Source organism: Fukomys damarensis, unplaced genomic scaffold, assembly GCF_012274545.1.
Source record: "Fukomys damarensis isolate Sample0158 unplaced genomic scaffold, DMR_v1.0_HiC HiC_scaffold_38, whole genome shotgun sequence".
Lineage (NCBI taxonomy): Eukaryota > Metazoa > Chordata > Mammalia > Rodentia > Bathyergidae > Fukomys > Fukomys damarensis.
The window spans coordinates 39,608,965-39,624,132 of NW_022900950.1; the positions used below are offsets into that span (position 1 = coordinate 39,608,965).

Consider the following 15,168-nt stretch of genomic DNA (forward strand, 5'->3'; position numbering starts at 1 on the left):
AAAGAAAGAAAGAAAGAATAGAAAAGAATCCAAATTCAACCCAAAATATTTGAAACAATACTTCCAGGCTCAGAAAACGCTGTCCCATGCCACTATGTGACGGGTGTGTGTGTGTGTGTGTGTGTGTGTGTGTGTGTGTGTGTGACAGAACTCCTAGACAAACCACAAAAACACATTCTACCCAATCTGTACTGAATCTGCTGCAAACTTTTTGCCAAGCAGTCACTCAATCTGAGTTCTATGACTAAACATTTTTGGAGATGTTGTGCTTACTAACTTTCAGGCAGTCACTATATTTGGAAAGCTTCATTTGTTTTCTATTATGTTTAGCTAAAAATCCATTTTCTTTTAGCTTCTATCCATTGGCATCAGTTATTGCCTCCAAATTCCAATAAAAAATGCATTGCAGCACAAGGACCCATGTTCAATCCCTGGTACCAAAAAATTTTAAAAATTCATATTACCAATCTCCCTAATGAACATAGACACAAAAATCCTCAATGACATACTGGCAAATAGAATGCAGAAGATCATGCAAGGATGGTTCCACATATGAAAATCAATAAATGTAACATTATATTAACAGAGCCAAAAACCATATGATCATCTCAATAGATGCAGAAAAAGCACTTGACAAAATCCAACACCCATTCATGATAAAAATCCTACAGAAAATTGGAATAGATAGTCATTATTGCAACCTGATAAAAGCCATATTTGAAAAACCAACAGCCAACATCATACTAAATGGTCAGAAAATGAAATCCTTCATGCTGAAATCAGGAATAAGACAAGGATATCCATTATCATCACTTCTATTCATGATAGTTCTGGAAACATTAGCCACAGCAATTAGACAATAGAAAAAATAAAAGGAATGAAGATAGGGAACAAAGAAGCAAAATTATTATTATTTGCAGATGACCGGATACTCTATATAGAAGACCTGAAGAACTCCACTTAAAGTCTTTTAGCCTTAATAACCAAATTGAGTAGAGTAGCTGGATACAAGGTCAACACAATGGCTTTCTGCCACAGGAACAACAGACTCACTGAGAGAGAAACTTGGAGAAACAACTCCTTTCATAATAGCAACCCAAAAATGGAATACCTAGCAATCAATCTAACAAAAGAAATAAAAGATCTCTATTCTAAAAACTACAGTACTCTGAAAAAAAATATCTAAGAGGATACGAGAAAACGGAAAGACATGCCTTGTTCCTGTACCCAATGAACCAATATAGTGAAAATGGCCATACTTCCAAAACTACTATATAGATTCAATGCAATCCCAATTGAAATTCCAAAAGTATATTTCACAGATCTAGAAAAAAAACAATAAAAAAATTAATTTGGAACCAGAAAAGACCTAGAATAGTAAAAGCAATTCTAGGCAACAAAAACAAGGTAGAGGTATCACAATCCTCAACTTGAAACTATACTACAAAGCTACTGTAATAAAAATATATGGTAGTGGCAAAGAAACAGACCTGAGGATCAATGAAACAGATCAGAAAATGCAGAAACAACTCCAAACATACTCAGCCACCTCATCTTTGACAAAGGAGCCAACCATCTTCACTGGAGAAAAGATAGCCTCTTTAATAAATGGTGCTGGCAAAATTGGATTTCAACCTGACAAAGATTAAAACTGGACCTGTATCTCTGATGGATCAAACATCTAAATATTAAAACAGAAACACTAAACCTGCTGGGAGAGAGGTTAGGTAGGGCTCTTGAAGTCATTGTCATAGGAAAAGACTTCATGAACTAAACCTCAGTCACATGTGAATTAGCAAAAGAATCAACAACAGGGATCTCATCTTATTAAAAAGCTTCTGCACAGCAGAGAAACCACCAACAGAAGAGACAACACACAATGTTTAGCAAAAATTTAGCAGCTGTTCCTCAGATAAAAGCCTATTTAGCATATTTAAAGAACTTTAAAAAAATCAGACCTCCCAAATTTAAAGACCTAATCCAAAAGTGGGTATCTGAAATGAGCAGACATTTCTCAAAGAAGTAGAAACAGCAAATAAACATATGAAAAATGTTCAACACCATTAGTAACCCAAGAGATGCAAATGAAAACAACACTGAGATTCCACCTCACTCCAGAAAGAATGGTTGCTATCAAGAAATCAAGCAATAAAAATGCTGTCAGGGTTGTGGGGAAAAAGGAATGCTTCACCATTGCTGGTGGGAGTGCAGACCGGTGAGACCACTGTGGAAATCAGTGTGGAGATACCTCAGAAAACTAGGAATAGAGGTCCCATTTGACCCAACTCAACCCCTGCTGGATATCTTCCCAAAAGCACTAAAAGCATCATACCAAAGCTATATATGCACACCCATGTTTATAATGGCACAGTTTGTAATAGCTAAATCTTAGAAACAGTCCAAATGCCCATCAAATGGTGACTGGATAAAGAAGATGTATTTGTGTGTGTGTGTGTGTGTGTGTGTGTGTGTGTGTGTGTGTGTGTGTGATAATGGAGTGCTACTCAGCCAGAAATAATGAGAATGTAGATTTATAGCTAAATGGATCCACACTGAAGACATACTCAAGTGAAGTAAATGGGAAACACATGTGTAACTAGTGAATAGTTTCCTCTGGTGTGAGAAACAAAGTGTAAATGAGGACCAAAATATATAATAGATAATGTAAAATAGGAAGAAAAGACCCAAAGGGGAAGGGTGGGGGCTGGGGAAAGGAAAGAAGAGAAAGGAAAAAAATATGATAAAGGAGAAAATGGAAACAGTCTCTGTAAATGGGGAGGGGTGGAGGTGTTGAAGGGAGGGCAGGTGACTGGGGAAAAAATAAGAATGTCACCATATTGTACACCTAAAATGTACCAATAAACTTTATGAATTGAAAAAATGCATTGCAATTACCCAAAATGCATTGCTAAGTAAATAAATATTGAAAGGAATGCTGTATTTCAGGCAATGTGGCATCTTCACTTAGTATGAAAAGTAATACATTTGAACGGAGAGCCCACTACCCTAAAGGAACCGTGTAAGGTACTAAGCAACTACTAAAATGAGAGAGGCTCTGCCCTCAAGAAGCTCACAGTCCAGTGAGGGTGAGAAATACATATCCATAAAGAGGGGCGGACAAAATCATCAACACAGAGGGCAGTTGGAGTATAAATAATATTCAATCAACGGAGGAATCACATTCTACTTAGCAAACCTGGAAATGGCCATGAAAAAAAAATGAAATGCAAAATTAACACAGAGAATCAATTAGTACTTATTTACCATCAACTGTGTGTCCAGTACTCTCCAGATAAAGTTATAGTAGTGTATCAAGCATTCAAAGAGTTTAGATTCTAGAGAGGAAAGACATCACAGACAAAAATGTAATATTTATCTATCTGTCTAATCTTAAAATGATAATGATAAGGGCTTAGCAGTGCTGGGAGACAGGTTTCTATTTTAGATAAGAGAAATGCCTCATTGATAAGGGGACTTTTAAGCACAAACCTTAAGAAGATGAATATACAAAATAAGCAGGTATCTAGGGGGAAAGATAGGTCTTGTAGGTCAGATTAGGTTTCACCTGGCAGTTTAAAGTAAAAAGCATACACTAATGGCTAAGTGAATCAAATCACATGATGCAAAGGGATTTGGAAAGTGCTTCTGTTGGATAAGGGTAAATGTAGGATAAGTGTAAGAGTCACAGAAAACAAGTATAGAAGAGTAGAGTTGGATGGGAATTTCCCATGGCATGTGGCTAGTGACCATTTTTGTCCTAAATTATGTTTTCAAATGTGTATGTAGATCAACAGTCTTGGGAGACAGAAGAATGACTGTTTTGCCATAGATGGCACATTTGTTTCCTTCCTAGGATAACAAATGAACTATCTCTTTCTGGACAAATTTTGGTCCTGTCCCTCTTCTAAGATTGAGAGTTCTGTGGGCCTGGAACTTCACAGCGATGAAAGAACTCCACATTGCCTCCATGCGTCTTGGGAGAACCAATATGAACGTAAACTCCATGTTGCCTGCTATGCTTTATCTCAAACCCAGTAGTCTTGAGTAAAACTGTCATAGCCTAAGTTGTTAGCATATAAGTAAGATATACAACATGAACATTTTTTTTAAATAATGGTAGCTGAATAATGAGCTGAGTAACTTTGATTTACTTGGCAGGGTACAACAGAAACTAATGATGGATTTTAAGAATACTGTTTGATAATGATAAATTATTTGGGTGGCTTAAGATCAACTAAAGAAATAAACAATGATGAAGATTAAAAGCATGCATGTTCTGGAAAGACACTTTGACATGTAGTCTCTTTTATCCTCACAATAGGCTGCACCATGATTTATTATTCATCCAACATGTCATTATTAAGCACTTACTACATTCCTAGAATTCTTCAGAAATTCAGAATGAAAATATTCTTTAGGAATAAAGGGAAGCAACAATGTAAAAAAAAATAAGAGGCAAGATTTCTGTCTCCATAGAAACCACTTCCTAGCTTAGAACATGACAAACAACTAAAGAAATACTTGATAGAATGTCAAGTTATACAACAATAAAGCAGGGGAAAGAGAGAGTAATGGAGATTGAAAGGGAATAGTGACGTTCAACAACTAGGCCACACACACACCGAGAGGTCCGACTGGAGATTTTATTCAAGGGGTGGGAGGGGAGAGAGAGAGAGAGAGAGAGAGAAGAGAGAGAGAGAGAAGCGAGAGAGAGAGAGAGAGAGAGAGAGAGAGAGAGAAGAAGAAGAAGAAGAAGAAGAAGAAGAAGAAGAAGAAGAAGAAGAAGCAGAAGAAGAAGAAAGAGGAAGAGGAAGAGGAAGAGGAAGAGGAAGAAGAACAGGAAGAAGAGGAAGAAGAGGAAGAAGAGGAGGAAGAAGAAGAGGAGGAGGAGGAGGAGGAGGAGCAGGAGGAGCAGGAAAGAAGAGAACAAAGAAAGAAAGGTCCTTTTATTGGTTTTGGGCCGGGCTATTGCTTATTCATGAGGAGTGGGCTACTTCTAACCTATCACAGGCCAGGTTGTCTTTTATGGGTTCAGCCCTGCAGAAACAGGTTTGAACTTCTCTGTCTCACTGTGGCCTTGGTGGGAGGGAAACTAAAGATAAGAGCATGAAGTCATTCTAAGCGCCAAAAGCACCAGGAAAATGCAGCCTGTGATGGCGGCGTCACAGCATACTTTAACATGATCAATTCCCTAACAGAGATGCTATTTTAGATAGGGAGAACATAAAAGTATTCCTGACAGGCAGCTTCTATGATTATGTCTATTTAAGAGGAGAGGAAACCAAAGTTCAGAGACTGTATCTTACTGAGAACTTGTCCACACTAGCAAGGAGTGCGGCAGGGATGCAAACCCAGGAACCTGAATGCAGCATCCACATTCCCACTACCTGCCCGAATATATTCATCTCTATAAGAGGTAATAAACCCCAAAGCCATGGGGATTGCTGAAGAGTTTATGACAGGAGGCAGGTATGAACAACAATGAGGGACAAATTTCACAAAACTGACGACTGAGTTCACTTGAAATTCAAAGAAAGTGGGATATTAGGAATCAAAGTCCTATGAGCCTGGGCGGAAGCAGGCGGTGGGGAACAGCTTGAGGGGAAGGGTCAGGCTGGAGGGAGTGAGACAGCGCAGATAGAATGCTCTGGTTTCTGACATGGTCACCTTGATGCAGTAGCAGGACAGGATCTGAAAATTTCCCTCACATCTGAGATCGCATGGACTTGACTCCTGTGCCCTCCGCTGCTACTTTCATCAATCTACTTTAGTTAGATCCCAGCCCCGAACCTTAATACAAAACCAGCAGGACAAAATTAACTGTTCATGCTGGTTCTTCTGATCGGCTGTCTTCCTTTCCATCAACTCAGATGTGAACTCAGTGTCCCTTTTACCATAACATATTTTATATTATTCTCTCCTTTCAGGCATTTTGGAATAAGAGGGAAGGCCCCAGCATTTTCCGAATTTTTCTCTTATGCGGCTTCCTAGAGAACACTGATGTGTTGGTGTTTGATTTATCTGCTGTACTTATGTTAAAGTATCAAATGAAGATATCACACTGACATAAATCCATGTCACATTTTATCCCTTTGTGTCAACTTCAGGACTATCAAAATTTCCTTCTAACTTCTTTATAGCTTGACAGGCCTCTCTTAGGGTTGATAATAGTCTTTTACTTCTATTTTCCCATTACGTTTATTGGTACATTTTAGGCATACAGTACAGTTACATTCATCATTGGGAACTTGTACCCTTACAAGATGTATCTTGGTTCATATTTTTCCCCATTCCTCTACCCTCCCTTCAACCCCTCCACCTCTCCCTATTTACAGACTTTGTTTCCATTTTTTTCCTTTTCTCATATTTTTTCCTTTCCCTCCTTTCCTTTTCCCCCTACCCTTCCCACTTCCCCTACCCCTTACACCTTTTCTTCCTATTTCACATTATCAATTATACATTTTGAGCCTTATTTACATTTTTAGTTTCCAGCACCAGATAAATTATTTGGTATTTACACATGTGCATCTTATTTATTTCACTTAAAAGTATGCATCCATTTAGCTATAAATGTCTCTAGTTTCTCATTCTTTATGGTTGAGTATTCCATTTTATATTTTTAAAAAATCATATCCTCTCTATCTAGTCTTCAGGTGATGGGAAAATTGGCTGTTTCCAAACTTTAGCTATTACAAACTGCTTTTTTTTTAATTTTTAGTTATTTATTTTTTGGTACTGGGGATGGAACTCAGGACCTTGTGTTTGTGAGGCAGACAGCAGCACCACTGAGCTAAATCCCTGGCCTATTACAAACTTCTTTAAACAGTTCTAGCTTATTACAAAATTTTTAAAGAAAATATTAAAAATATAAGGAATGGAATTTTTGAAAAATTAACTGTTTCAATTCCCAGTACCCCCCCAAAAAAATTAACTGTTGAACATCAAAGTGAATTCAAAATATATCATGGAAGTATATGTATGCATTACATATGTATATGAAATATGTATGTATGTGTCTATGTACATATACAGATACATATATATTTATTCTCCCTTTTTGGCAGCAGTTTAACCAATCTTCAGCATCAAAACATACTATGTTAGAACTACACCTATAAGTCATCCTTAGGGAGAAACACACACAGACAGATACATATATGTGAAATAGGATCGATATTTAAAGTTTTAGTATAGTTTCGAAGTGGTTACATGTCAGCACTATTATGACTATTATTACTTTTGTTGTTGGTATTTTGGCTCTGTAAACCGCAATCAGCAATATGTTATCTAAATGACTCTTTCCTTTCTTGTAAGACCATGTCAGAACCAAGGACAGCACACTGCTCCCCACATTTTTTCCATTTATTCTCTCCAAAGAGTAACTTCACTCCAATCTCTGCTTTTCTTTTTTTAAAAGAAAAGAAGGCATAGATGTGGCTTAAAAGGTTCCTTGGAATTTACTCTTAAAAATATTAGCAACTGTTTACTTAAAGATAGGGACACCACACGTGGAATAAGCTTATCTTTCTTCCCAAGATTACTCTGTTTTGATGATAGTTTAGAACCAATTAGTCAAGATTACCATTCTGTTACATATACAATCCTGTAATAAAGGCACACAGAATATGAAGATGCATAATATGACTTCTTCCCTCAAAATTTTATGAATCTTTTGAAGGATATGATGAGTTGTACATCAATAGTCACATTTTTCATCCCTATGCATAATCATATGCTAAAAAGTAACAGTAAATAATAAGTGACAAGGACAGTTCATAAATATTCTAGAATGCACTGAGAGGAGAGATGGAACCTACTGGTTGGTGGAAGTAAGAAACAATGCATCAGACTGGATTAAAATGAGATTTCTAAAGAAAAGTGGGATATAGCCTAGCACACATAGGGCCGAACCTCCACAGAAGGAAACAAGAATTTGGTTTCCTTTCACTGGAAAGGGATCTCCTTTGTGTAACACTGGTCTGTACCAGGATAGGATTCTGGGAGCATAATGGACTGACAGAGGGAATTTTTTTTCAAGTAACCAAGGGCAAAACTGTGTGAGAAGCGAGAATGAAAACTGGAAGAGTGAAAGCTAGAGACCAATGTCAAAGGCTATATGAAGGCCCAGGGCTGAGAGAGTGATATAATCAGATGGCAAATGAAAAATATAAAGCTAACATCAGAAGTCAGTCTAGAATAAGGCACTAACTTAGGAGCACAAAACAATATTAGATATAGGCTGAGAAGCAATTCTAGAAAAAAATGTGAATATAGGTTGAGAACAAGGTGAAAATATTAGGATCCACAGGTATAAAATTAGCTCAAGTGAAATTATGATCTCTTTATGCAGAAGAAATTCAAGCATTTTATAAAATTAGACCCAACATTTGGTTCTTGAGTGGGTATTTGGAGAGAAATAAGTAGCAAAGATCATTTCATGGGTTTGAGACTCAGGTCCCATTGACAGAAAAGGCCAGTGAAGAATTTGATTGAACGTTTGATTTTGCTTATATTGAAACCCTTGACCAACTTATCCTTCAATCGAAGATATAGTTTTGGAATTCTCTAGGTAGATAAGGAATGAGGTCTAGATTCCCTCATTTGTTCTCTGGAACCTGTTTTTAGTCGTCAAAAAATCTGCTAAATATCTCAGTGGTCATTTGTGGCCAAAGGGGATACAAAATTAATTTCAATACTTCTCTAAAAAAATAATATAACCCCAGAATTCTGCCTTTACAGGAAGACAACTAATGGGTGGGTTTGGAATTGCTGGAATAATGTTTCCAAATTAGATGACAAATCATGCTTTGCAAAGTGCATTACTAAACTCCACAGATCATGATAAAACAGACATACAGCTTCACTTGCTGATGAGATACAAATAAAATTACTGATTACAATAAAGGATGATGCAATTGTGTACATAAATCAGATCTCTAAATCAGGTGGGGATAAAATTTTCTTCTAATACCTCTAGCACTGCTCCACTTTCTCATCTATTGCCCTAATACAGAACATATTTTATTGCTCCACAGAGAAATCTTGATGTTAGAAACTTGGCATTTAAATACTATTTTTTCCCCAAGAAACCCAAATCAGTTTATAAACCAGTATTTTGTGAAATCATTACAGTGGGTTTGGAAACAAAATCAAGTTCTTTGTCTCTCCCGGAAAATGCTTTCTCTGCCTGTCTTTAGGGCCAGCTGTGAGCTTCAGAGGGGAAAAATGTGCACAAAAGAAAACCACATACTTTTAGGGGAGGGATTTAACATCAAACTATGGAAGTTTGAATGACAGAAAAAGGGGAAAAACAGACAATGGCCTTTGATGGCCTACAGTGTAATCTTTAACCCCAACCACCACAGGAGGTAGTTAGACAGACACCAACCAGTTGAAATAAGAGAAAACCATCTTGTTATACTGTCCTATCCCAGCCATTCTCTGCCAATTTTCATAACACCATTTTCCATAATAAAGTTGACAATTTAAAAGTTCTCTCTATATGTAGAATATCAATATTCAATTCACATGACATATATGTACCAAAATAGGTTTTGGTCAGTCTGAATTCTATTTTTCAGTATAACAAAATGCCCTACCAACTGACAATTTATTCAACAGTTTATTATCTGTTCTGTATCAGGTTGCTCTTTCATAGCTAACACAGATAAACACCTGCTTTTTATATATCGATTTCCACTCTCTCAGGGTAATGACTAGAAAGTATATGCCATAAGCATTATGATTATAACAGCTATTCACTGAGCCCTCCTTCAGTATGCAAAGGGGTTTACAGATGGTATCAACACAGAAACTCCATACTTTACTTGATACGGTTTGCTTGTATACTACATGTATGTGTATGTTGAGTCACAGATTTGTAAAATTCTGTTTTATTAGCCTTTAGTTTGTACTTAGTTCACAGAGCAGCATAATAATCAACAATTTAGCTAATAATGAGATGAAGGAGATAATAAAATTAGTTTATTTTAAACTGGCTAAAATTAGTTTGTCATTTTTTTAAAAATTAGTAACCTAAACTGGTGAAGATAAGACACTAATCAAAAACTATGCATCTGTAGCCATAACTCAGACAACTAAGCATATAACAAAAATCCATAAGAGCATCGATCTTATGCTCCCCCGAGCCCCAGGCTGCAACATCTACAATGACTGGCAGGGAAGAGCCACAGGCTTGTTGAGAATCAATACAACAGGCATGATGAATGCAACACCTGGTTAGGAATGACATGTGCAAAACTGAACAAGTCCACACCAGGGGAAAAGCATATGGGCTTAAGTGAAACACAGTCAAGATCTCAGAGGAAGGTGGGCTCACTGGACCTTTCCAAAGAATAAAAGAAAGTAAGTGGTAGTAGTGATGGTGCAGTACAGGAGGGGTATAAGGCAGTAAAGCTGGACAGAATTCTTAAACCTGAAATCACCAGACAAAAGCAATAGTGAATGTAGAACAACAGAGAATGTATTAACTCTCTGATGACTCTTAGATGGAGAGATGGAATTTCTTCCTATCTATGGCAGTTGCAAGTTCCAATCCTGCAATCAGCCCCAGCAAGTTCAAGAAGAAAAATATACTTTTAAGTATGCCTTTTCATTATAATAAGTAAAGATAACCATCTAAAAGCATATTAACTCTTTCCAAAATTAGAAGATCCAACAAGGACTTGCTTCACTTCTGCTGAGAGAGTAATAATGCTATAATCAAAACATTATAAAGTCAAAATTCTCCACAAAGTTTCATTCAGAAATCTTTATCTACTTTCTCTTTCCACCCAAAGAATGAGTCACAAATAACAGAATACACCAGCCCACATGGCACTTAATAAGAATAATATGATAGCTGGAAAAAACTGACAGAAAGTGTTTCTAGATTAAAGACTGCAACAGAAAGGCATGATGTGACAATGTGCGAACGTAGTTTGGCTCAGTTTCGTGCTTGACTGAGAGCCCAACACATCAATATTCCAAAACAACCAAACATTTAATACAGTTACCTTGCATCTATTCAAAACTAAGAGGCAGCCAGAGGTTTTCTGGCATCAGTCATAGCATAGTAAATTTCAATATCTACCATCAACATGTCATCTTTCATAAAATGCCATTTAAGTTACCACAACTCCTTGGAAACCCACAAGTCCTGTATTTTCAGATTTTTAATCTATTAAGCAGCCCTCTGGGAACCTTGTCTAAATGTGGAATGCTTTTGACAGGTACAACTCTGACAAGTCGTGGTTGTGATTCACACTTCAGTTGAACTTCCTGTCATTTAAAAATGTCACTCTTGACTGGGAACACTCACATTTATTTACACAGTGGCTCTGATGTTTAAGAAACATTGTACTTAATTCTGAGAAACCCAGGATTATAGAATTATTTCTGAATTTCATTCATCAAAGAGAAACAAACAACTCCAAATCATCTCCCTTTGCCCAAGCCTTCCTGTGGCCAAATGGAAGTTGCCTAGCATTCAGTGGAATGTACATTGCAGAGGCAGGGATTTAATGTTTTAGTTATGGCTCTACTACCAAGTTGAGAACCCAATACATCATTGTGAAAGGGTTAAATAAACAGAGAATCTCTAAACAACCCATAAGAGTAACAAGGTTCATCACTAAACACAAAATGTGTGGGATACAACACAGGGAAGCATGAAGAAGCCTTGGATGTGCTTGAGGGAGGGCCTGCATCCACAGTTTCTATTTTGATTCTCAGCTATCACTTAACATTCCCCTTTACAAGTTAAGATTGTTGATTGATCTTTAAAATGGCAATAATAATACTTTGCAACAGAGCTTTTGTGAGAATCTGAGATAGTTACATTAGCCTAACACATAAAGACAATAGCTGTGAGTATGTTGTGGATAGTGATTAACAGTAAATACAAACTCTGATGGTGTGAATTCAAAAGCAACAGAAGAGAAGTGATTGTACATAGGTATCATTGTAGAAACTTCTTCCAGATTACAAAGACCTACCTTAAATAAAAGCTGAATATTCAAGCCATCATTCTAATTTGATATTCCAATTTAAAAATATGTTCAGGTCACTACAATATCTCCCCATGTCAAAAGGTCAGAAACTTTTACACAACTGTCATCTGCAAACTTAATGAGAATATTTCCCCAAGGGCTCTCACATAATACAAGGTCTTTGTGCACTGTTGGCTGTTGTCTGTATCCAATGTCCTTTGGTTGTAACATGCAGCCAGTAGTCTCATGAGAACAGAACCAAGGCCTGTTTATTTAACTTGCCTGGAGTTAGTACAGCAGCACGCACATATAAAATGAAATGATTTTGATATTGATTATGATTTTCATCCTTTGGATGTGACTCTTAGATACTTTGGAAAATTCTAAATGACCCTTCTCAAGCTGAGGGTCAAGTAGCCGCCACAAAAGAAGATGAGAGATGCAAAACTAGAGGAGATTTGGGGACTTTTTCCCTCTAAGTGACTGCGGCTCTGCCTCCTAAGGAAGTTAAACCATGGGGTCATGGCTTCAGTTAGACTAATTATTTTTAAATATATGAAAAAAATTCACACATCACCCTGTTTCCCAGTAATTTCAAGGACCAGAGACTCATTTTGAGCAAAAGTATGTCATCAGCCACTTGGGAAAGGGGCAGGGAGGCCTAGGAAGTACATAGGTGTGCCAGATTGCAGGACAACATTGGCTAGAGGACCCACCTCCTCACTAGATGGGAATCAGAGAATGATCTGAATAGGGGAATTTGTTTATTTTCACTGTAAGAGAAATTTTGAAGAAAATGTGAAGAGAAATGAATAGAACTGTCTTCTTATTGGACGAGATCCAGCACGTCCAGGGTGGTATGGCCGTAGATAAATTGTCTTCTTATTGGATAACAATACTTAGCATATTTTCTTTCAGAGAAGCTTGTTAGGAATTCAACCTTTTTAAAAGGCCTCCAAAATGACAAATTCACTCATGAGCATACACACACCTCTTAGCACTTAGCTTGGCACATAAAATGCAGGCAATAAATATTTATTGCATGAATAAATTAAGGATGAATTGGGCTGTTATAAGAAATCCCCATGAGGAGTTTAATAGATCTATTATAATATTATTACATTTTAAAACATGACCTTTGGGCTAGGCTTTGACATTATGACAATTATAATTATAACTAATCTATAACATTCAGGTAAAATAAAAAGGAGAAAAAGTCCAATAAACAACTCTTATAATAAAAGAAAATCTTGAGGAGAGTCCTGCAGTATTTGATAAGATTTTTGTTTGTTTGTTTTGTTTTTTGAGAAAGGCTCTCATTATGTAGTTGAGACTGCCCTGGAATTCACTCCGTTGTCCAGGCTGGTCTCAAACTCACAGCGATCCTCCTGCCTCAGCCTCGCGAGTGCTGGGATTACAGGCATGCATCGCCACACCCGGCTGATAAGTATTATTTATACAGCATGTTCTTGCTATGAAAAACTCTGAGAAGAGGCATTCACTGAACTTGACCAATAAGTTAAAATGACGCATCTGCCACTATCACTGAATATACTGCATGTAGCACGTGGCTAGGAGGAAATGAGTGTAATGATTGTCAATGATAAACTTGCTAATACTCAACACAAACGCTGCAGATAAGGCAAAGGTCTGTTTAACTTTAGTTTATAGAAAGGTAGAAAAGCAAGAAGGATCTCTTTTTTTTCTTTTAATATGGAACGCTTCACGAATTTGCGTTCATCCTTGCGCAGGGGCAATGCTAATCTTCTCTGTATCGCTCCAATTTTAGTATATGTGCTGCCGAAGCGAGCACGGATCTCTTTATCTCTACTGTTTACAAGGAATACCAGGGTCTATTGCACAAAAAATAAAGTAATGAAACATAAAAGTTCTGTGTAATAATCATACTTATTTCATATTAATCGCACCTACTTCCTGGTACCTGTCATCAGGATTTCACTCTCAAGTAAAAACTAGTTATAATACTATTACTTTGACTTCATGACTCTCTTTTAAACATGTAATGTAATATTAATAAGAAAACATAAAAAGCATTCTTTTTACTTCTATGAAAAATAAAACTTCAGAACAAAATAATTAAAGAATAACAATAGTTAATGCATTGTGATCTTAAAAGAATGGCCAAAATGTGACTCAGAATACAAGTCACAGATGAAGACTATGATTAGGCAATGGTGCTGACGATTCATCCAGATTTCTAAATAATGCTGGAAATGCTCCAACCAATAACTCTTCTGTAAAAATACCTTCACTGGAATTCTTGACAAGAAACAGACTGCAATATGCAACAGTTGTGGAAAATATGCAGACTGTGCTAGGCTAGTGAAAAGATTTCTCACTGAGCCTAATGCCTAAGATTTGGGAGGAAAATTATCAGAGCTTAATTCTCAACTCGATTATCTACTGTCTGATCTTAATAAACATTACTTGACTTCTGTGTGCCTCAGTTTACTTAGCTATGAAGGAGGGATAATAACACCCAAGTTTTAGAGTTGTTGTGAGAAGGAAAGAAGACATTATAAGCACCCAGGAAATGCTTGTGCTCCAGTGATTTGGAATACAGGTTTCCTTCCATGTATAAGAATAGATGGCAACTAAAAAAACAAAGAATGGTTTGGGAAGACCATTTTTCAGACAGTGACTGATACAGAAGACCAAAATCCCTCAGCTTTTTAGAACTAACCATAAACACTAAAAAAAATTAGGCAGAATAAGGACTCATCCCAGAAATCTAAATAGCTCACAATTCAATATTGAAATTATATTATAAAATGAAAAAAACAAACATGTCATTATATGACATCAAAAGAAAAAAGTATATAAACCACACACATATATATCTAAACAGTCACTGGGAACAACACATTACTTACTTTCTTGGGTTGTAAATAGGTCTAAATGATACCACTTTACCAAACAGATCTCCTTAAAAGAAGAAAGAAGACACTGCACCAGCCTTTGAAGGAACTGCTGGCACATTCTCTATATAGTTTCCATCCTTTTAGAGGTACTTTAATGGACTTAATATGGCTTATATAAGTCAGGCACATACACTCTGTGAGAAGTCTGGAAAAAATCTACACTGACAAGGTTTCCTTTCTAATCTGAATCTTTTATTTTTATGTTTTGCATTCTAATTCAGAAAGGACACCATTAA

At 36.7% G+C, this 15,168-nt stretch overlaps 1 protein-coding gene and 1 non-coding gene across 4 annotated transcripts in view; both read right to left on the reverse strand.

Annotated features, from left to right (window-relative positions):
• The window catches only part of Dclk1 (doublecortin like kinase 1), a 336,493-nt gene that overhangs the window by 249,058 nt on the left and 72,267 nt on the right, over positions 1-15,168 (reverse strand). The window lies entirely within an intron of this gene.
• Positions 13,698-13,803, reverse strand: LOC117284642. The gene has a single exon (XR_004515740.1). It is a non-coding gene; the product is annotated as a U6 spliceosomal RNA (small nuclear RNA).